Source organism: Lepisma saccharinum, chromosome 5 (genome assembly GCF_977018435.1).
Source record: "Lepisma saccharinum chromosome 5, izLepSacc3.1, whole genome shotgun sequence".
Classification (NCBI taxonomy): Eukaryota; Metazoa; Arthropoda; class Insecta; order Zygentoma; family Lepismatidae; genus Lepisma; species Lepisma saccharinum.
The window spans coordinates 67,343,181-67,365,908 of NC_139233.1; the positions used below are offsets into that span (position 1 = coordinate 67,343,181).

Below are 22,728 nucleotides of genomic sequence, written 5' to 3' on the forward strand. Positions count from 1 at the left end.
ACCCGGGACCCTTGGCGTCGCAGCGCGATGTGCTAACCACTCGGCAGAGACGGCGCCAGAAATTTTCGACCGGGTGGGCAGAAGCTCCTTATTGATAGATTAGGGTGGGCAGTATAAATGTAAGACCATATATAGTATATATGTGTATGAAAGACGTATGTATCCCCCCTCTCTGTTACACTCCCGATTTTCCTCTTACTTCTTTTCCCCTTCCTTTTCTGTTTTCCTCTTTATTCTTTTCTAATCTATTCTCACATCTTGTTTCATTTCCTTTTGCTTTGTCTCTGATGGACACAAGGAAGTGTTTACACATGCGCAGCCATACCCCAGCCACATGGGCGTCCGCAGGATTTTTTCCAGGGAGGGGCAAGGAAGGTATTTTTTTCCAGGGGGGGCCAACATGGCACATTTTCCGCAATAATAGTGTTCATCCTTCAAAAAACATTGCTTAAATTTGAATTTATCATGTTCGTGCAATAAGTAACACACATTATTGTGGCTGAAATTAAATTATATGTGTGAAATATGTAATTTTTGGTTGACTTTCCCCCCCTTCCGGACGCCCATGCCCAGCCATACATTCTAATGTATGCATGTTAATACAGTGAAATAAATTTGAATTAGATTTAAGCTTGTGTTGCAAATACAAGGCACATACTTGATTTTATGTATTCGGCGACAGTGATAGAAAGTGCGATGGTAGACAATCGTGTAGTTTCTCGTAATTTAAATGCATGTTCCTGAGCATAGTATTTTCATCGTATGAGTTTTTAACTAAAAGAGTTTTCTTACTCCTTAGGGGTCACTTTTCTTAGCTTACAAGGTTTGTACAACTGAGAAATCTATCTGAATGTTTATAGTAGCGGCGATTGGGTGCCACGATTTGAGGGGCAAGGACAATATACTTTTTCTTGGTAGAAAAGGCTTAGCATAAAAAGGCCATAGTGCAGGAGCAAAAAGTGGCAAAATTTGGCGAGGGAACCGCATTCCCCACTTCCCGGTTCTCCTAATCGCCGCCACTGAATGTTTGGATTAAAATGAACGTCTTATTAGGAATGATTTAAAACACACACGGAAATCAAATTCTTTGTTCATTGTCCATGAAGTATTCCTAGGCTAATGAAAGGCTATTTTGACAGAATATCACTCACAAACAAGTAAGATCGAAAAATCTGTTCAGAATTGAAGAGATTATTAGCTAAGTTGTTATACATTTTCTGAACTGTCATGTTACTAATGCGGGAGAAGCAATACACGTATGGTTGGTTACATGAACATATTTTTTGAGGTAACAAAATGATTTAGGACACAAGGAATTCATCGAAGTTGATCACCGTGCCAGTAATAATTCATCTATTTTTCATAATGACTTGGATTGCATGGCGTGACAATTTCGAACACACTAGAATGTCAACCTCTATCCTGTGCAGCACACCCTGGAAACTTGATTTTTCAGGCAACGAGTCCCTGGTGCTTGGAACCACTGTCAAAGTAATAATTTATGAGGGTTTGTATTTTGAGTGTCAGCTTGTGTTTGTTTTCGCCCCTTCGTAACTTTAATCTAATCACCATTGAACCTTATCGTCGTCATTATCAAAATTAGCAGAAAAATGACAACCTTTAAACAGCCAATGGGTCATATATGACCCATGGTGCGGATTACAACATTCACGTGCTTTTAGGACCTTCATACTTGTATGTGAGGTTGTAAACGCTGACAGATGTTGAGACAAGACATTGAAATGTCATGTGGAAGAAAACCCACCCCCTCCCCCTTTCTCTAATATGCAAATTAGCTATTTTTAGCCAAAATGCAAATTGTACATATTGCTTCATATTTCAGCTTGTATGAAAACTAGAAGTTGAAACAAGTTTCGCTTTGTTGCAAAAGGTCTACTCTTTGAAAACAATGCAAATGTTTGCGCCCTTTTTCCAAAATAACGGGAGAAGAGGGTGTGAACGCCAGATTTTTTTTCATTGAAATTTGGGGACTTGGACCCTACCAACCCCGTTTTTCTCACTTGGGCTTTCTGAATTGTACACGGTCGCGTGCTCTGATGTTCTTGCTTTCAAACAAAAGTTATCCGAAGAAGATTGCTCAAATAGTATCCGAGATATAACGTTTTTCTGAAATAAGTGTAAAAATTTAAAAATCGCGTGCAAAGGCCGCGGCGAGAGAGGGGTTACTTTCGAAAACCGGCTCGGCTGTTTAAAGGTTAAATATAACAAATCAACCCCAACTTACTGTTCCAAAAATGGAGTTGCATTAGTTCATACCTCTTAGAAAGTTGAGATGGTAGTTTCAATTGCACAGCGTTTCATTAGTGGACCAAGTCAAGGCAGCTAATTCCGTGAACAATGACGTTGTTTTCCCAAAGTCTCAAATATTTGCCTCAGGCAATCACCCTCCTAAAATGGACGCACCTTCTGTGGTGATAAAATGCCACGTTTGGTGCGAGTTCTTTCTGTATATTTTTCCCCAAAGGCATAACGCTGTCGTATTATAATGAAGACGTCCTGAGTTCGACTCCCCCCTCCTCTGATGGAAGCACAATGCACACTGGTTCCACGTTAAACTGTAGGTTTAGTCCCGATTAGCCTATCTGAGCATAAAGGTGGATTTAAAAACAAACTAATAAAATCGTCTTCTGGATACTTCGTGACATAACTTTTTTTCTTTACTTCAGCTGCATCTACAGATTCTGTTGACATTTTCGGCTGATTCATGTGGCAAAATTTATGTATGGAACGAGGATTTCTAAATAGGATAAGCCACTCATTAGCAATTGAATAATTCTGTAGCTTTTTCCATACATAACTGGTTTATTAAAATGTATTCACTTCAGTATTGTAGTGATTATTGTGATTCCTTCTTATTAGTAGAATGAATATAAAGTTGATATTTCGCATACCGTATTGATATTTGAAGATAACAAGTATATAAAAATTGTAATGAAATAAAAAAAGGGACACTTCTGGAATTTTAATGCAGAGCTAATTAAAACTATATTATACTCTCTAGGTTTATGGCTTCAGCAACGGAAGCCTTCCATCTGTCCCTATTCGGGGCAAGATCAATCCAATCTTTTCGATCCTTGCCGATTTCTTTTAGGTCCATCTCAACGTTATCCCTCCATCCTCGTCTTGGCCTTCCTACTGGTCTCTTACCATCAGGTTTCCCAACAAGAATCCTCTGCCATTCGTGTCACATGGCCTGCCCATCTAAGTCTTCTTGATTAAATTATTCTAATAATAATAATTAAAAAGTCAAAATAATGTATTGTGTTGCCGGTGGAAGTAACGCTAAGATGATGATTTTATTTGTTTATTTCGAGATTATTTTAACCATACCCAGGCCGGGATTTATATACGTATGTGGAGGCCCGGAGCTGCAGTCCTCAAGTTCGACCTAAATTCTGATATAATCTTGATCATACCCTGCATAATTTTGAGCCTCCTAACCCTACTAACTGTTTTTAATCATGGAAGTATTCATTTGATCACAGTTTTTGTTTCAATAGCTCTAGTATTTACTTTCACTTTCTAATGACAAAATTGGCTTTTTATGGGTTGATAATATGTGAATATTTCTAGCATAGATAATATTCACAAGTAAAATATATATGTTATGAACACCAGAATACAATTATTTATCGAATTATTCATATATCTCGAAGTATATGTACTTATTGGATTTGATTGGGTGGGCAATCGGGTGGGCACAGGATTTTTTGGGTGGGCGCTTGCCCACCCGTGCCCACCCCTGGCGCCGTCCCTGCCACTCGGCCACAGGGTCGGGCAGAAAATGGTTGATGTTCAATTGGTTGTTCATCGGGGTAATTGTTGATGTTCAGTTGTTTGTTCATCCGGGTATTTGTTGATGTTCAGATGTTCGTTCTTCCGGATTTTTAGAGCATTCGATCAGGAACATCAGCGCCATCTGTTGATCTAATGTTTATTTATAAAGGAAAAGAGAATTAACACATCAATTCAATAGAAAAATTGTCTATTATCGTAGCCGCCGATTGTACATATTGTACGTATAAGAGTCCCAGGATGACGTGTCTTTTTTTTTCCTGACGGCATCGTTTCAATAGTTCCAGTGAGTGTGCAGTTATTTGTTTCACAGTAAAATAATCCCGAAACACGTTCACTCGGGGAAAACAGTCGGAACAATTCCTCGCGGGATGAGTTTCATAAACTGTCCGCAAGCTGGCGCGCGCCTCGCGGCAAACGCAGAAAAAAGCAGGACCTCGGAGTGCGTACATGTAAACACAAAAGGAGCACCACCAGCCCATAATTGCTATCGATCTGGTCGCAAGCGTCACTTAATTACTTCATATTGGTCATGTGGATGTATTACGGGCGACAACGCGTGGGATTGCCGCTGCAAAACGAGGACAGTAACGCGAGGGAAGAGTAGGAGGGTGCCAAAGGAATGGAAGTGCGTAATTCGAACGTTTGTTGTGTTTCACAAACAACAGCAAAAAAACTGGAGGGCTTTGTTTAATCTCGTTAAAAACCGATTATGACTGACGCAGGATCTAATTTTGAGGCTTTGTAACCGTTCGAATCGTATTGATGTCTGGGTTTTGTTTCTCGTCCTCTTTTCGTGGACATATTGCAGATGCTTTAATTAAGTAATGTCACTCAGTCGTCCCTATCAGCTTTCACTCAGTGTCCGTTTGCTGAAACTTTCGTCGTTAATATAGGGGTTACTTACTGTCTTCTCAAAATAATTACCGTTTCTATTACTGGATGTTGCGGCTGCAGTTAGGGTGACTAACTCTCCCGTATTTCCCGGGATGTTCCGTATTAGAGCTAATTTTTTTGGATCCCCCCGGTTCCCGTGTTGACAGGCACTTATCTAGAAATATATTTCGGAGGAGGTCCGAACCAGTGTCTTAGAAATAATAGTAATAATAAAACAACAGCAACAATAATAATAATAGTGTTTAAATTAAAATATTAATAAAGTATTTAATTAATTAATATTGTACTGTTATTAGTGCATCAATAGGTAAAAATACGGTATACGAATAGTTATAACAGCACATATTCAAGATTACCAAAAATGTATGTAAAAACAAAGGAAGGATATGTCAAATAAATAAAGAATTGAATATTTATTGAATAACAAAAAGAGATGTTAGATCCAGTTAACGAAAAGTAAAGTTCCTGATTAATATTTTTATGCATATTATCAAAAATTGTAGCGTGCATAAATATTCTTTGGTACTGTCCTTCAGAGCATTATGATTCCAATATAATCCTTATCTTCCAGTACGTTCAAAGGAAATAAATAAGCATAGATTATACCACAAATGATAAGCGAATACATTTTCATTATTTAATTTATGTAGCTGCTAATTCTTTTGCGGGGGGGGGGGCGATTCGGACCCCAGAGAGAGAATAAAGGGGACTGACTCTCTCTCTCTCTCTCTCTCTCTCTCTCTCTCTCTCTCTCTCTCTCTCTCTCTCTCTCTCTCTCTCTCTCTCTCTCTCCCTCTATCTCTTCTCTCTTCCTTTGTCTATTTCTCTCTCTCTCCAGAGAGAGAGGGAGAGGTCTTTTCTTATCCTCTTTGCCTGTTTCTCTCTTTCTTTCTCTCTCATTTTCTCTATCTCTCTCTCTCTCGAGAGAGAGAGAGGATAGAGATAGAAGGAGAGAGAGAGAAGAAAGAGGGAAAGAAAGAGAGAGCTGATTGATGTTTAGTTCTGCAGCAACAGTGGACAAATTAGGACTAAGAAACATGCAAATTTGAAAATTTTTATTCCCTATCTTGACCTGTATATTATATAAAATTTAAATTAATTCTTTTGTTTAATATTATCCATTCCATAAACATTTGAAATGGAAAACAGTACACAGCAGAAATCGAATTTGAAAACGTAACATGGACGCGGAAGAACTCGCACCGCGAGAGAAGTAAACAAACGACTGTCCATTTTAGTTCGCGACTTGGCCGCGGTGTTTCTCTTCTTGGTACGACTGTACCTGCACTAATCAATTCTATTATAAGTAATAAAGTAAACACAATAGTTGGTTTTCTAATTGTGACTTTCTGGATAACCGTGTTATTTTTGTTGCCACGTTATGTAGAGATAAGTGACGGTGGCCATCTCGGACCCGCGACTGGGAAAAAGGGGGAGTAAAGCCCATAACATTTCTGTAATTATAAAAATTATAGGTTTTATTTTTAGAGATATAGAGTCTGTTTCAATCGGTATCGTTAGAGAAAATTATTATAATTCTGAATCGGCAAAAAATGATATAAGACATTGATTACAAGATGTTCGCAAAGCTTTTTTTTACTATAAAAAAGAAGTAGCATCAAATTTATGTTATTCCCGCTTTCATTATTACGATAAAGTGTAGAGATTAGCAACATTTTATTACCTAAATTGTGTAGTGTAAAGAAATTAATTTGCAGTAACTTCCACTTCTCAGGTTACAAAGATAGTATCCGTCCAGGACGCACTATGTTCTTATTACATTATTTAATCGAGTTCTTTGTGCTTCCCCGATGGTGTAGTGGTAACGTCATCGATATGCAATCAAGGGGTCCAGGAGTCGATACCCGGTGGAGGCAAATAATCGTTCGGATCCCACTTTAAACTGTAGTTCCAGTCCCGATTAGCCTATATGTGCATAAAGTATACTTAAAACATAAACTCAACCTACTCGAGTTCTTTTCTGTATTTTAAGTCGTTAGGCATGGTAGCCTAGGTACTCTAGACTGTACAAAGTATATCCGAACCATAGACCCGTGCTGGAGAATCTCTCTAGCTTTGGTTCACTCGGGTCGATTCAGCCTTTTACAAGTACTGATGTGGCGAAAAGCGCGTTCCTTTGAAGTCAGCCCGGCATTCTCTTATCGCAGTATTCCAGTTCGCACTTCTCATGGTATCTTTCAGTTAGCCTCCCTCCTCCTCTTCCCGCTGGCGTTCAATCGCTTACCTTGGGTAAGAGAGGATGCTGATGCCCTTATCTCTTGGTTTGGCCGGAGAAGGGGGCATCAGATGCAGAAGCCGGTCATAACGCACGGAAATGACCCACGAAATTGCGAAATAAAGTCATTTTTGGCCTCATCACTGCAGGGGGTCTCGGATGCTTTTTTTTTAAAATAGGGAGGGGGAGGGGAGGGAAGATGTATCAAGCCTTTGGTCTTTCGTGAAGCGGTAGCATGAATCGAGGTTCCTGTTGTCAGTATCACTTCTTCCCTGTGCATAGCTTCACACAGACCTAGGTTAACACTATGGACTAGGGATCAAACCCGGAACCTCTTGCTTTGGAAGCGTAATCTTATTGTGATTGTATAATAAATTAAAAAGCTATAGAGAAGGATAATTTATATAATTTACTGTGTCGTATATTTCTCCCTATACATTTTAAAAAAAAATTGTCGGGCCTCCCCAATGACGCACTGGTAGCGTCGTTGCCTTGCAATAAAGGGGTCCCGGGTTCGATACCTGGTAGAGACAAATTGCACATTGGTTCGGATCCAACTTTAAAACTGTAGATTCAGTCCCAATTAACCTGACTGTGCATAAAGTGGACTTTAAATGCCAACTCAATCAATCAATAACAATTGTTATCTGATAGTGAATACTGGTTGGGTGGGAGCGAAATGGTAATATGAGGAAATTTGCCTTCCCAAAGGTCTGTTTCGGAAATTAGGTTTTCCACAAATTAAAAATGTTTAAAGGTGCCTATTGTAAACGTTTAAAACACATATGCCGTTGTTAATTTGAAATGTTTATTAAAATTATATGTACAAAAATATTACGTCATAACAATGATTAAGATATCCGCAACAACCATTTGTCTTTAGATTTTCTTGTTGCTTTCATTCGTTACAACATTTTAGCTACCTTTTTAGTTTCTTTGCAACAAACAAAACCTTGAAAAAAAAAAAAAAAAGCAAACGTAATTTCCCAGCCCCAGTTTTCTAGTTTGCACAAGAATCCAGCGTTAAATTAGGACAGTCACGTTTCAGTTCCGCAAAGATAATACATGAAAATTAGCACGCTCACTCGCAACCAACACACCACAGTTTCGCAGCGCTCGCGAGTCGTCTTGCATACCGTGAAGTCTATGGTGGGGAAGTCTATTGCACTCGCAACTCAAGATTTGTCAGGCTTCCTACACGCTCTTCCTAATTTTGTTAATGCGGAGATCTTGTTTCTTAAGAGTAAAGTTAATCCAAAGAGAGAGGCGTGGTCTTACAAGATTTCTCTCTCTCTCTCTCTCTCTCTCTCTCTCTCTCTCTCTCTCTCTCTCTCTCTCTCCTTGCTTTCTCCGGCTTGTCTTCCACGCCGTTCCTAAGACATGAATAATACAACGACCCCAAAATTTACAATGCATTTGTCTCTTCCTCCGCGTCTAGCAAAGAAACAAATTGCGCTATAATTGCCCGCTCTAACACCCGTTTTGCGTCCGGAATACCAAGTGATTCAGTGAAAGACTTACTCCCGACAGCAAGTTATGCTCCAGTATGCCGGGCAGTCATGTACCAAAATGCAATGAATATATTTCAGCTGTGTTGTGCAGTGAGGCGCGTGTATACAGTCTGCGAACGTTATTTGAAGTTTGTGGGGCATGCTTTTCGGTTGAAAAGCCTGCTGGTGCTCCATAGTGACGTCATTTGTAGTCCAAAGAGGTTACTGAAGCTTCGTAGAGTTTCTGTTCGTCTTGCGCGCGGATTGCACAGACGACGCCAGAGGGTCGGAATGGATGGCGTTTTCAGGTCGGCATATCCAGTTTTCATCTCAACAAAAACAAGAAGAAAATTAATAGATCAAAGCAAGTTTATGAATAGGGGAGAGCAGGTATGGTTGTAAAACCTTTTTGTTCTCGAGTATATTGCCGATGTATACATGGCAGTACATAAACGAAATTTTACACACAAGAAACTAGATATATTTCTAGTTTAAAAATATGCAGTAACTGCAAACAATGAGCCGTTTATGGGAAATTACAAACGTACCCTTGCAATTGTTACAACTTGCCCCACCAAGGGGTTGGTTGTAACATTGAGTGGGGTAGGTAACGTAGGTTGTAAAATTCTCCTTCATAGATGAACACACACAAATATCTGAATCTAGATGTCAAAACACAAAATATGTAAACTTTAGTTATGTGTATTATTCTACATCAAAGTACAGTGGGACAACAGAATAGACATATTTGAGAAACGTGCCAGAATATAATACCTAACATAAAATTTTGACAAATTATTCACATTCGTGGTCGCCTTGTGATCAAGGGGTCCCGGGTTCGATACCCGGTGGAGGCACATGGTACAGTGGTTCGGATCCCACTTTTAACTGTAGTGTAGGTCCAGTCGCTATTAGCCTTTCTGTGCACAACATCGACTTAGAACAACAATTCAATCAATCAAATGATTCACATTAACATTTAAAATCATCCATCACACATCCACAAAATTAAGTTCACGATAGAAATTAAATTTTTTGTTGAATATTAGGAAGTTACTTGCCTCAAAATCAGCTAAATTGACTCAAATACAATGTTAGAACCAGACCATGCATTTTGTTACAACTTTCACCACGATGCAGTATCCATTTTTATCCTTACATTGCTGACATACATCGTCGTTGAAAATGAGTAGTCAATAGTAGAAACTGTTCTCATGCTGTGATCACATATCGAATCTATCTGCTAGTACAAGCGACACTATTTTTCTGAAGCAAAGTTTTACTTCCTCCTCAAAAAAAAAATAGGAAAAGTTCTTTGTCACCTCCAAGTCACGACGACTTCCCTCGCAACTGCGGCATTATTAAGTGCTGCCACCACCACTGGAATTTCAACGCCATCTACCAAATAGTACGGAAGTTATTAGCTGTGTTACAACCTGGACGCGTTACAACCAAATCGGCTCTTCCCTACTACTGTAATACAAAAGACACAATTTATTTCAACTTCAGTGACAACGTTGGAATTTAATTCTCTGTTCTTATTCGTGGCGATTGGGTTCCAAAACTGGGCGGGTAAAGACAGTTTACTTTCCCTTGGTATGGTATATAAGATTTAGAGTGCGGGGGCATAGGTGGTAAAAAGTGAGGGGGAGGAGCATGAGGATTCATCAAATCCAAGGTTTGCAAACGTGCGGCCAATGTGGCCGAATGGAGGTATTTAATCGCATCAGCAGCTAGTCTACGTTTTTCACCACCACTGAACTGTGGAATGTGTTTCGACATGATATGGATGGAGGGAGGTACTCTGTTACGTTTAGGCCGTTCACCGTTGACTGCAGAAGACATCTTTCCATTCACAAATATACATGTTAGTATATTTTACCATTACAGCCTCACTCCATTGAAGCAGATGGTGACTTTAGGAACCTCCTGTAGTGCAGTAATAAAGCTATGCGCTTCTTCATTTTCTGTGGCCACTTATCAAGTTCCGATTAGCTGCGTTGTAGCAGCGGGCTTCCCTGATGGCGTAGTGGTAACGTCGTCGCCTTGTAATCAACGGGTCCCTGGTCGAAACCAGATGGAGGCACATAGTGGTTCGAATCCCACTTCAGACCGTAGCTCCTGCTCCGATTGGCCTATCTGTGCATAAACTGGACTTAAAAGAACGAAAAGCTCAAACTCATTCTATGTACGTAGTATTAAAAAATCACCCATTTTAGAAGTCACGAGCAGTTTCTTCATTTTATTTAGTTTTCCACATAATTTAGAAATTAATTCCATTATGTTGTTTCACTGATTCTGTTACTGTATCATGCATTGTATATGTCTTGATCCTAGCTAGCATAGCAGTTAATTTATGTAATTTTTACACCTGTAAATCACAGAAAATACTTTTATTTGTAATAAAATGTCACTACAACTTCCCCATTCGAATTACATGAACTTTTCCCAGATATCTCAGTGGGGGCAAGAGCTCTCTTGGCTTCCCCTCTGCATACACCCTTACATGTTGGGTCACCCGACTGTACAATATTCTGTGGCCCAATACTTTGGTGTGAGCGAAAAGGAAGCTTGCTTACTGAGCAATCTTAGGCTGTGTCCGAAAGCTGCAAGACCATACTTGAAGCGAGCATACTTCGAGAGCATACTCGCAGTGCGGTCTTGAAGCCTGGAAGCGGAAAGCTTTCGAACTGCACTTCGACTGCAGCGCCAACACAAGTGAGGAATGCAACAAAAGTTGCTTCGAAACTAAAATTATCAAACATCGACTGTATGTGCCACTCTTGTTTTCCGTGAACAACACACACATGACTCGGCGTGCAGTTTATATAACACAGCACGTTATTAATTATACAAATATGAAAGAAATTTGCTCTTTCAAATTAATTTTCACACATTCCGCAACATGGTTTACGATCGCGGGAAAAGAAATTGTTTTCTCACTTTTAAACACCTTCTCACTATAGAAGAAAGAAACCACGCATATATGAATAAAACCAATAAATAAAATTACATAGTATTTTAAAAACTTGTTTACTTACATTTCCACACAATTAAAGAACTACAACTACCAGCTGATTGACTTCAGACGTCCATTTTTTTAACAAATGAAAAGCAAGCACAGATCGCAAGTGTGCAACTCTCGTGTGCTGCGTCCAGGGAGTCGTAACGTACCCAATTTGCGTTACACGTTACGTTCCATTTTGTAGGAGGAAAAGTATGGTTCAGCTGCTGGTACCCATGTAACGTAACGAAATGCAATATGTTATAGACTGACGTTACAGAGAACGTAACAAAATGTATTATGGTAGATATTAACGTTATAAAGGAACGTAACGAAATGAGCACATTGGAACATAACGTAATATGCAATATGGTATATACTACCGTTACAAGGAACGTAGTAACGAAATGCAATATGGTATATACTAGCGTTACAAAAACGTAACGAAATGCAACATGGTAGTAAATAACGGTACAATAGGAACGTAATGAATGCAATCCTCCGTAACGGAATGAAGTGAAAGGCAATATGGTTAACTAACGTTACATAGGAATGTAACAAAATGTAAACCACTGTAGCGGAACGGAACAAAATGCAGTTGGGTACATACCATCTGCATAAGGAACGTAAATAAATTCAGTATGGTAGATGTTAACGTTACAAGGAAAGAACAATTCACAAATGTTAGCTAGTAACGTTATAGGCGCGTGACGAATATAATCTATTTAACATCAAGGAAGAAAAAGGAATAGCCAAAATCTCTTACCTTTCATTGGAACATTGCGAAAAATAACTCAGTATATCGTATGGGATTAATGTGAAATAGCCGTGAAAAATATGGTTGTTTGTAAAAAAATTAATTTCAACCAGGGTTGTTAAAGGGTCAGGAATTTTAAATCAATTCAATTCCGGTTCAGCAGGGAATATTAGCAAGCATAAATGGATCTGGACTGTAAAGAGCCTCTTTATGTAGTATTTCAATTCGTTCCAGGGACATTTTCTCCTGATCAATTGAAATACGGCACAGGGACCTTCTTTCCGGATCAATTTAAAGACGGTCTAAGTTTCATATTGAAATGAAAGAATACGCAACTTAAACCGAATTTAAACTGTGCGATAAAAAAGGTTCCGGTCTTGTTGCGGAACCCAATAGAAGAACCCATTAGAATTTATGGGTTCGTGGACGTTTAACAACCCTGATTTAATATTAAATTGCCCCCTCTCGATTTCTATCTTTATTCTTATTTAAAAATAGTTATATAAACTTGGACAGTTGCTGCTGATTACGGTGTAAGTTTTGCCCGTGTAAGGTAATAAATAGATTTATTATTAATTTTTGAAGCCGCACCGTTCATTTATAAACACACTGTATATGAGCCATTGTGAATTCGAGTTAATTTAAACATTTTGCGTTGTTGCGAGATTATCTATTAGGATAAAATTTGGACATAAATAATCTAAGTAGAAAAAGTGCAACTTGTATATCAAAATTGCCATGTCCATCTGATCTCCGAAAGTAGTGTTTAGCACGTCACATTTCAAGTATATGATTGATTGATTTGGTGTTTTGAGTCCACTTTATGCACAGTAAGGCTAATCGGGACTGGACCTTCAGTTTGAAGTGGAATCCGAACCACTTGTGCCTCCACCGGGTATCGAAACCGGGACCCCTTGATTACTAGGCGACAAAGCAACCACTGCGCCATCGGGGAGGCCATTTCAAGTATAGTCCATGATCGTATCTAGTATATGAACGAGATTTGTCCCTCCTCTCAAACAATTCGTGGCTTGTCCCCACCGAACGAAGTGTGTCACTTATAAATGAAGTTTCCGAAAGCAGGCATTATGCATGAACAGAACAAAAAATACTCCTGAGAAATTACAAAAATTATAAGCCAGTTCGTGACCGGGAGTTATTGACGGTCTCCCCCCCCCCCCCAACCTATCCGCTTTAGGTTCCGGGTTCGAGTCCTGGTCTGTAAATATATTTTTTAGGTGTCTCTTCATCAATTTAATCTATTTATCATCCATCTTCATAGTTTCGATTAATTATAAAAGTGACATAAAAGCAAAGCAAAATAAGAACAAATAAAAATAATTGCAAAATGACTAGAATGTCAGAACTACATTTGAAAAATAAAATGCGAGCAGAAGATTCATTTTCAAACAGGTATTTTGGTAGAATTGTGTAGACAGACAGCATGCTCCCGAAAGTTGCCAATCCACGTGTAGCATGACCTTCGATACTGGGGTTGCGCTTTTTCAGGAAAGTTTTCTCGACCCTCGTCAAGCGTCTTATCAAGAATGCCTCGGTGTTCGCAGCATTGCCAACTTATTTTCCGTCAGAAAAAGTCTTTTTCCTCCTATTTAATCTGCGGTTGGCTCTACAATACATCATATTAAACAAGATACAACAACTGAATTACGGCGAAGTAGGTTAGAAACCCTGCGTGCTCAAGAGCAGCTTCGATAAGGCACCTGAATTGTTTCGAGCTGAACCAGGAAATGGGCGATCTTTATTCCCGAAGGCCATTCTGTGTGGATTTGAGAGCATGAAATTGTAGGTTGATGATAGTACTACAAGACGTCAAGTGGATTTTTTTCTGTTTCGTTATTTTATATAGCTTTGCTACCTATATAGTTTGAATAACTAATCAATCATTTGATGAGCAGACAGACACGAAGAAGCCGATCCCGTGGCAAATTAGTTAGCGTAATACACTGCGAAGGCTAATGTCGGATTAGAAAATATGGATGGGTCATTTGTCTTTATACCACTTCCATCACCTATCACATCCTTTATCATCGTGATTAACCGAAAGTGGTAGACGCGAAATAAAAATAGAATCTTTGCATGAATGTCCGAAAAAGAGGCAAGGGCACGACCCACCTGGAAAAGGAAAGTCAACCAAAAATTATATATATCGCGCAATTGCATTTTACCTATAACAATAATGTTAATTATTGCATGAACATGATAACTTCAAATTAAAGCAATGGCTCTTGAGGAGACAACACTGTTATGGGGGAACATGCACCTTGTTTGCCCCCCCCCCTGAAAAAAAACTACCCTGCTTGCCCCTCCCTGGAAAAAAAAATCCTGCAGACGTCCATGAACCTTTGGTATCGACTTCGGAGTATAAAGCTGTAACGTGCCACCACTCGTAACTCCAGGGTATGCCGAATTGGCAACACACCGCTCCTTGCTCCGGCTGGTCAGTTGGGAGCACCAGTTCTCACTCAGGGATCGGGATTAAGACGATCCACATTCCTCCAGGGAGGAAACCACCGAATTGCGACACGTGACAGTAAATAAAATTCCAAATACTTTATAATTAAAATGTCCAAATCTTTAATCACGAATCGCGCGCGTACATACTGATTCGCACAAGTTAAAAGTTATAATTTATTGAGTCATGCACGCTCGCAGGCAGTCATAAGCAATTTATTTAACACGAGAGTCCGCGCACCGCCTTCACAGTTAATAGCAAAACCTCAACTGCTACCTCAAGCGCGAGGCGCAGCATAACAGATTGTTCTAACTTACAATACAAACTCATAACAAAATAACACAAGAAAAACTGATAATTTATATAACACATCAATGTTAATTAGCGATAGTAAGCTAAAGTTAAGGTTGGCAACAATTAAAAATGCCAACGTGGAAGTTTTTACATCGCAAAGAACACGAAGCGTGGTTCCCCTACTCCTAACATAAACAGCCAATAGGAATACGATATTTTATTCAAAACGAGGGAGAAATACTTTTCTATAATATTACAATATTAAACTATATAGAAATAACTAAACTGATTTTATCAAATAAATCATATTTGCCCTTGTACATAAAAAAAATGATTAAATAAAGATTTACTTTATAAGGAAGACAAATTACTTCAATCTTGTACATTGTTGAACAAAAATCGATATTAAGAAGAAATGTATTTAACTTGTGCTTCAAAAACAATGAAAACGTTGCATATATTATTTGGGATCCTATAAATTCTGAATAAATGTTGCAAAAATACGCGAAAAAGAAAGTAAAAAAAAATACGTGAATGATATTATAAAATATAAAGAAACGTAATATATACATGAATTATAAAAACAATTAACTATAAATAATTTAATCCAAGTTCTTAACTTGAAAATATACGAATAAGATAAATGCCAATATACAACTGAAATCTGCCCAACATGGCGGTCGTTAGAAAGCATTGTTTCTTCAATGTATAGCGCGGCAATAGACCGCGACAGCCTCTTATTTGCCAGGAAATATCAACACGAGAACAGGGATAGGAATTCCTCTTATTTTAGATTTTCTCAAACTAATGGAGTGCATACATTCAATGTATGCGCTCGAAACATTGGACGCTAACGCCGATTTAAGCTGGCTCGCAAGCCGAGAACACTGTTCGAATCTCCACAGGAATATAATAAAAATGTATCATACCCAAATGACACATCTGGTGTAATACCTAACGTGCCAAATTTTGGAAAATAGGAGCTGGTAGCGCCACTTCCCCAGGATTATTATCCGTGGCCTGCAAGCAAAGGTTCTTGTATGTGTGACTTTTCTGTTTCTCAGACTACGTGTGACTACCTACAAATTATGTGAAACAATAACAAACAACTTCCCGACCGATTTCCAAGGCTCGTTTCACCCTAGCTACAAACTACCACTTCGATCACTGCATGCACGAGTGAGTAGTGGTATTCGCGTGTCTTCCCTTTAATGCAAAACCACAATTTGCTCCACAGCTGCTGCCATATTGCGTAGATGAACGAAAAACACACTCAATATACCAAATTGCTTGTATGTAGACATCAGACGATAAGAGATGAAACAATTGCAGCCTACAATTTCCCTCAATCAACTACAATTGCCATCTGAGTATGAGAAACCACTTGCATTCTAACCGGGTTCGATTCCTGGTGGAGGCACAGTGGTTCATTTCCCACTTTCAACTGTAGGCCCACTCCCAATTAGCCTATCTGTGAATACAACTGAACTTAAAACAAGACAAACTTTCATTCTAACCTCAGTCAATTGTGGGAGCTGCTTAGAAGTAGTAGCGTTGCTGGCATGGTGGACTTCGGTTCTTACTTTTGCTTTTAACAGATAGATACATTTTGAATAATAGTGAAATCAAAGTAATCGATTATTTTACCGAATGACAAAGTTATAACGGAATTGTGTTACCTCCATTACAGAACAACTACCTAATCTCATTCAATTCCAGTGTTCTATCTGGTAGATAGATGTATCAACCTTTGCAATGATGTAAACTTTCAGTGCAATGGCGACAAAGATCCAATAACTATAATGTCAAACTTTAAAGATTTCCTGACAAAATAAAAAAATGGACAGATCATTTACATTCTCAATGGACATGTTGAAAAAAAGACATATTCATTTTTTTAATTTCTTTTTTTTAGCGTAGGTAAAAGGAAGTCACTTGAATAAAGTGGGAATATAATCAAAATGTCCATCAGGTATTCATTGATTTCAAAAAAGCATATGATTCGGTCAAAAGAGATAAATTATATAATATATTAGTCGAATTTGGAATACCTAAGAAGCTTGTTAATATGATAAAAGTATGCACCAGTGAAACAGAAAGTAAAATTCGTGTGGGTATTTATGTGTCTGACAAATTTACAATTCATGATGGGTTGAAACAAGGAGATGCATTATATACATTGCTCTTTAATTTTGCCTTAGAATATTCTGTTAGGAAGGTAACAGAAACTAACGAAGGACTAAAATTAAATGGTGTGACTCAGTTGTTAGCATATGCAGATGATGTAGACTTATTAGGGGATGATATAAATACAATTAAGAATAATGCTAAAATACTTTTCAAAACTGCTAAAGACATAGGTTTGGAAGTTAACAAAGAGAAAACTAAATATATGCTTACAGGCCGAAACCAAGGGTTAGGTAATAATCAAAATCTAATTATTGATAACAACTCGTTTGAACCAGTTTCCAAATTCAAATACTTAGGAGTAATATTAACCAATGAAAATTATATTAAAGAGGAAATAAAAAGTAGGCTTAATTCAGGAAATGCATGTTACTTCTCTCTTCATAAACTTTTGTCTTCTAGTTTAATAACTAAGAAACTAAAAGTTAAAATATACAAAACAGTAATTTTGTATGCAGTACTCGTATTGTATGGGTGTGAAACTTGGTCCCTTACATTGAAAGACGAACATAAATTGAGAGTATTTGAGAATAAGATCCTTAGGAAAATATTTGGACCTAAAAGGGATGAGGAGACAGGTGAGTGGAGAAGGTTACATAATTTAGAACTACATAATTTGTATTCATGTCAAGATGTTATTAGAATGATTAAATCAAGAAGACTTAGGTGGGCAGGCCATATGGCACGAATGGGAGAGGAAAGAGGAGTTTATAGGATTCTTGTTGGGAAACCTGATGGTAAGAGACCTATAGGAAGGCCAAGACCAAGATGGAGGGACAACGTTGAGATGACCTAAAGGAAATCGGTAGGGATGGAAAAGAGTATATAGATCTTGCTCAATATAGGGACAGATGGAAGGCCTGTGTTGCTGCAGCCATGAACCTTCGGGTTTAAGAAAGCTAGAGAGTTAGTTAGTAAGTTTAAAAGGAAGTAGCTAAAAATGAGTAAATGAAAATATTACGTGGCAGAGTGGTTAGCACAGCGCACTACGACGCCAGGGGTCCCGGTTTCGAATCCCGACCTGCACATGAGTGTTCTCTGTATGTGTCCCTTCATCAGTTTCAGCATTCGTCGCTCATGCTCATCTTCGCTTTCTGAACCGCCAGGTGTACAGCACGTGGCGTAGCGTTTCGCGTCCGAATTCCAGGAACAGGCAACTTACGGTTACCTGACCAAGTAGCGTTTCGTCCGAGGGCTACCATCCTACTAGTGTTTAATGAAGCAAACTCTTGCTAACACTCTTAAATGCTCCATCCAAGAAAATATCTTTTTGTTGTTTTAATATTTCTTTCCCTCTGGAAATTGCAAATCTCACCTTCATAGTTGTCAGATAGTAAGAAAGTGTTGCCATCTGACATGACTAAAATTTCTAGATCCAAGTTCACTTCCTCTCGACGATTTGTTTTGATTTGATTTGTTGTTTAAATCCACTTTATGCACATTAAGGCTAATAGGGATTGGACCTACAGTTTAAAGTGGGATCCGAACCACTTGTGCGTCCACCGGGTATCGAACCCGGGACCTCTCTCTCGACAATTTGTCTTGAGTCTGCACTCCGCTGTCTATGCAATGTAATTTTAAAAGTTGTATACCAAGGTATACTAGTCACCAATTCCATCGCTGCCAGTGGTTAGTCAAGGTGTGACTCATCATCAGCCAGGCTCGAACGAAAAGCAACTCATTAAACCGTCGCAGACGAACTGTAGCATTTTTCCAGAAATTTCGCTTTCGGACGAAACGCTACTGAACCGTACAGCAGTCCCAATGCCTGCTCCAAGTTGCACAGCTGCTTTCGGAGCTCTTGGTTTGGAAAGGGGGTGGGGATGAGGAAAGGGTCTTGATTTTTTATACTGAAGCTCGTTCATTTCGTTCTCCTATTTCTCTTGGTTGAATTTTCTGAGATACGGAATCTACCTCATTTTGCTTTTCATTACGTTTTATTGCATCACCCACGGTACGCTTACATGTACTACTTAACATTTTCAATTTCCCTGTACCCTTTGGTTAGGTACGGTAAACATAAATAGCTGCCATTCGTCAAATGTTGTATTTTTGTTTTTGTTACCCATTTTTCTCGTACTTCAGTCAGGGAGCAATGTAGCTACTGCTAACAAATGTAGTCAGGAAGTAGCATCAATTGTTCCTTCCCCGCACTGTAGTTGACCAGTAAAAAAAACTATGTAAAGCCTCGTTTCTATTACTACAAATTTGCCGTGCAACATGACGCGCGGCATGCGACGCTGCATGTGCCAAGCATTTGTTGAAATGGAAACTGTCTGCAACATGCCGCGGCGCAAGTGCCGGGGACAAAATTGCCCCAACAATTAATACGCACAACATGCGCCGCGGACAATGGAAACAGCCTGCAGCAAGTTCCTGGGGCATGCGCACTAGAGTAGAAACAGACGACGCGACTACAATCTGTGGTCCAACAAGATTTAATAACAATGCAAAATCACTTACAGTCATTCTTACAAAGTTTTCGTATCCACTTTGAAGACGTAAGTCTCTCATCAACGAGTTATATGCTCCTTCCGAATTTCTTTTCGCTAGAAAACTTCTAATCCACCATCTAGGTCGTTTTCGCCTCTTATTTTTACAAGTTCATGGTACGCGCCTGCCATAACCACAAAACCCGCCATAGTTGTATTGTTCATCTTTACACAAGTTAAATCACTACCAAATTATTACAATACAAGAGAAGAAACACTGACTACTCTAAAGCACAATGGAACAACGCTACACTCAAGTCCTGCACTCCGGTGCTGTTGCGGGCGTATTTTGCAGAAGTAGTTTTGAATTGGAAACAGTGCACTGAATGACGCGCAACATGCGCCGGCACATGTTGCGCGTCATGGGTCTGGAACTTGTCAGAATGGTAACGTAGCTTAACAGAAACAGAAGGCTTTCACGATTTGTCTGAATATTAAAGTGATCTCTTTTTTCACACCCAAACATAAATAACTATTTTCAGATTTGAAAACGTAACAGGGGTGTAAGGGGGTGACCTTCCACGTATTACATCCAATCCTCAACTTCATTCCACGTAGTACACCCTGGACTGCTCTTTGCAGACTAACGAGACTCTGGCGACTGGCCCTATGGCCAGTATAATTCTGTGTGTTCTCCTGCTTTCTGTCATATGCGCTGAGTGCCTCTTTACAGCCTCAGCTTTTAACCTGTCAGAATATTTTAATATTTTTGTTATGCGACATTAGAGTTATGTTATTTGTTATGGTAAGGGGCTGCACCCCGTATAACGTAGCGGGTGCAAAATAGCCTAAGTGCTGACGCACCCAAAATTTTAAAAAAAAGTTACATATAACTTTAAGAAATGAGTACAAATATTTCACCATCGTTTATATTTATGTACATGTTGTTAATTTTCAAATATTGTGAAGAAATGCAGCAAGATGCTACGTATTTGATTACTAATGTGAGCCACTGTATATGTTATGTTTTTATTTCATGAACAATGTATGGTCAAACATTACTTTGAGCTCCGTGGCGGAGTGGTTAGCACAGTGCAATACGACGCCACAGGTTCCGAGTTCGGATCACAGCCTGTGCATTATTTTCTTTGTGGTGTCCTTTCATCAATTTTGTCATTTCATCACCCATGCTCGTCTTCGCGATTAGCCAAAAGCGGCATAAAACCAAAGTTAAATATAACAAATCAAAATCAAACATTACTTGGCATGACAAGAATGGATAGGTTATTTTGAAGCTGCTGTTATTAAAAGCAAATTGCATGTAGCTTTCCTAGACAGAAGTTTCACACACAGAAACTGATTGATTGGATAACGGCTGCGGATTCCTACTCGAGCAGAAAATATATATATTTCCATTTATTACTTACAACAATAGCAGACTGATTTCCTGCTAAGTCATTCACAGTTACAAATTGACGTGTTGAATGAAGTTAAGTACAGATTTCTCTCACTCCAATTCTGATTAATCGAACAGCACACCACAACGTGGGTCATTATATATTTCCAACTTACTCTCGAGTTCCTCAACTAAAAATATATTGATTGCGAGACAAAAACTCCTCTCCGATAACACATTATATGCAGAGTATACGTAAGTTGAAATTCCATCATAATAATAATTTGAATTCTTCAAGTAGTAGCTACAAATATAATTTTTCATACATATTTTGTTAGCAAAATATGAAGTTCCTCACTTCACAAGGATAACATATACACAGTATTTCACAAGAGTTTTTAGTTCGAGCTAGTCGTAGGCCTAATATGAATATAAACGTCACTTCATTACTTAGTTAAAAAAAAGTACCAGGCAATCAGAATTCGAGGGTATGCCTGAAATTATTTGTAGTATCTCATGTATCAAGGGGGCTTTTTAAGTAAAATGAAGGATACATACCACATGCTTTGGTCAATTCAGAGTAGTAGAAACGTAATTATACTGCATGTTGCAACTGAAACCGTAGCCTCGAAGGCCGAAGTCGTTTAGTGATCCACTCATACACTCGGTACCAAACATTTCAAGTTCGAGTAGACATCTGGGCATGGCTGTTTTTTTTTTGTAAGCATCCCTTCATAGATTTAATATGATCATCATTCATCTTCATCGTCGCGATTATCTACAAGTGGCAGAAAAGCGATATAAAACATGAATAATACAAAAGTATAACAAACAAAAGAGGATAAAAGGATGAACTGAGTTTGAGTTAATGATAGGAAGTTTTATAAAATTACTGTTTCTTGAATAATCTTGTCCTTTGTTCCGATTGTATTTCTCAGTCACACGTTGCTCAATGTCCATGTCGACTGCCGTTCTTGCGTTCTTGAAAATTACTTTCTTGTCTGTCTATGCCCTTCTTTCAAACGTGGTAGGTAGGCGGGCGTTCTGTCTGTTTCTACACCAAAAAGTTTAATGCACCTCCTGTCCAAGAAGACAAGAATTACTGAAAGTAATTTTCAAAATTGTAAGCGGATGAGGGCCCTTGTAAATGATAAATATACTGTCCTTTTATTCGCTTAGTTTTGATAATCACTTTCCATACAATTCTTGCCTTCTTGAGAGTCCAATGGCCCTGTCTAGCTACAGACCAGTTGCACAAACGCGGTGTCGTTTGTTTCGTACAACAATTACATCTAACATTTCGTTTCTAAGCATTTTCTACTTGCCAAAAGTGCCTTTCATATAGCCCCAAGGCGTTGTCTACTCGGATGCTTTGTGATCGAAGGTCACGTGTACAAAGTTTCAGGATTCAGATTTTGCGTGGTGCTGCTGCTATCAGTTCTGTTCGCCTTCTCAAGGTCGCGCAGCAAGCAATTATTTTGTCTTCCGATAGGAGAAAGCTTGCCTCTCGCTTAGGTGGACGAACGCGTGGCACGGTTGATTTTTTGGCTCGACCATGGTTGGTCCTTTATGTTTCGTCCTTCAGCAACTTAATCTAAGCACGAATCATTCTCATCGCCAAACAACTGTATTTTTTTAAAAAAAATTATGTAATACATGTAAACAGAGAGATAGATAGATAGATATAAACGTTTTCTCTCAACAAACGTTTGCTTTGCTATCGTATAAAGTGAACGTACATGTTAA

The 22,728-nt window shown here is 38.7% G+C and overlaps 1 protein-coding gene across 2 annotated transcripts in view; it reads left to right on the plus strand.

Moving 5' to 3' along the window:
• LOC145987852 (uncharacterized) overlaps window positions 1–22,728 on the plus strand; it is a 291,669-nt gene that overhangs the window by 157,716 nt on the left and 111,225 nt on the right. The window lies entirely within an intron of this gene.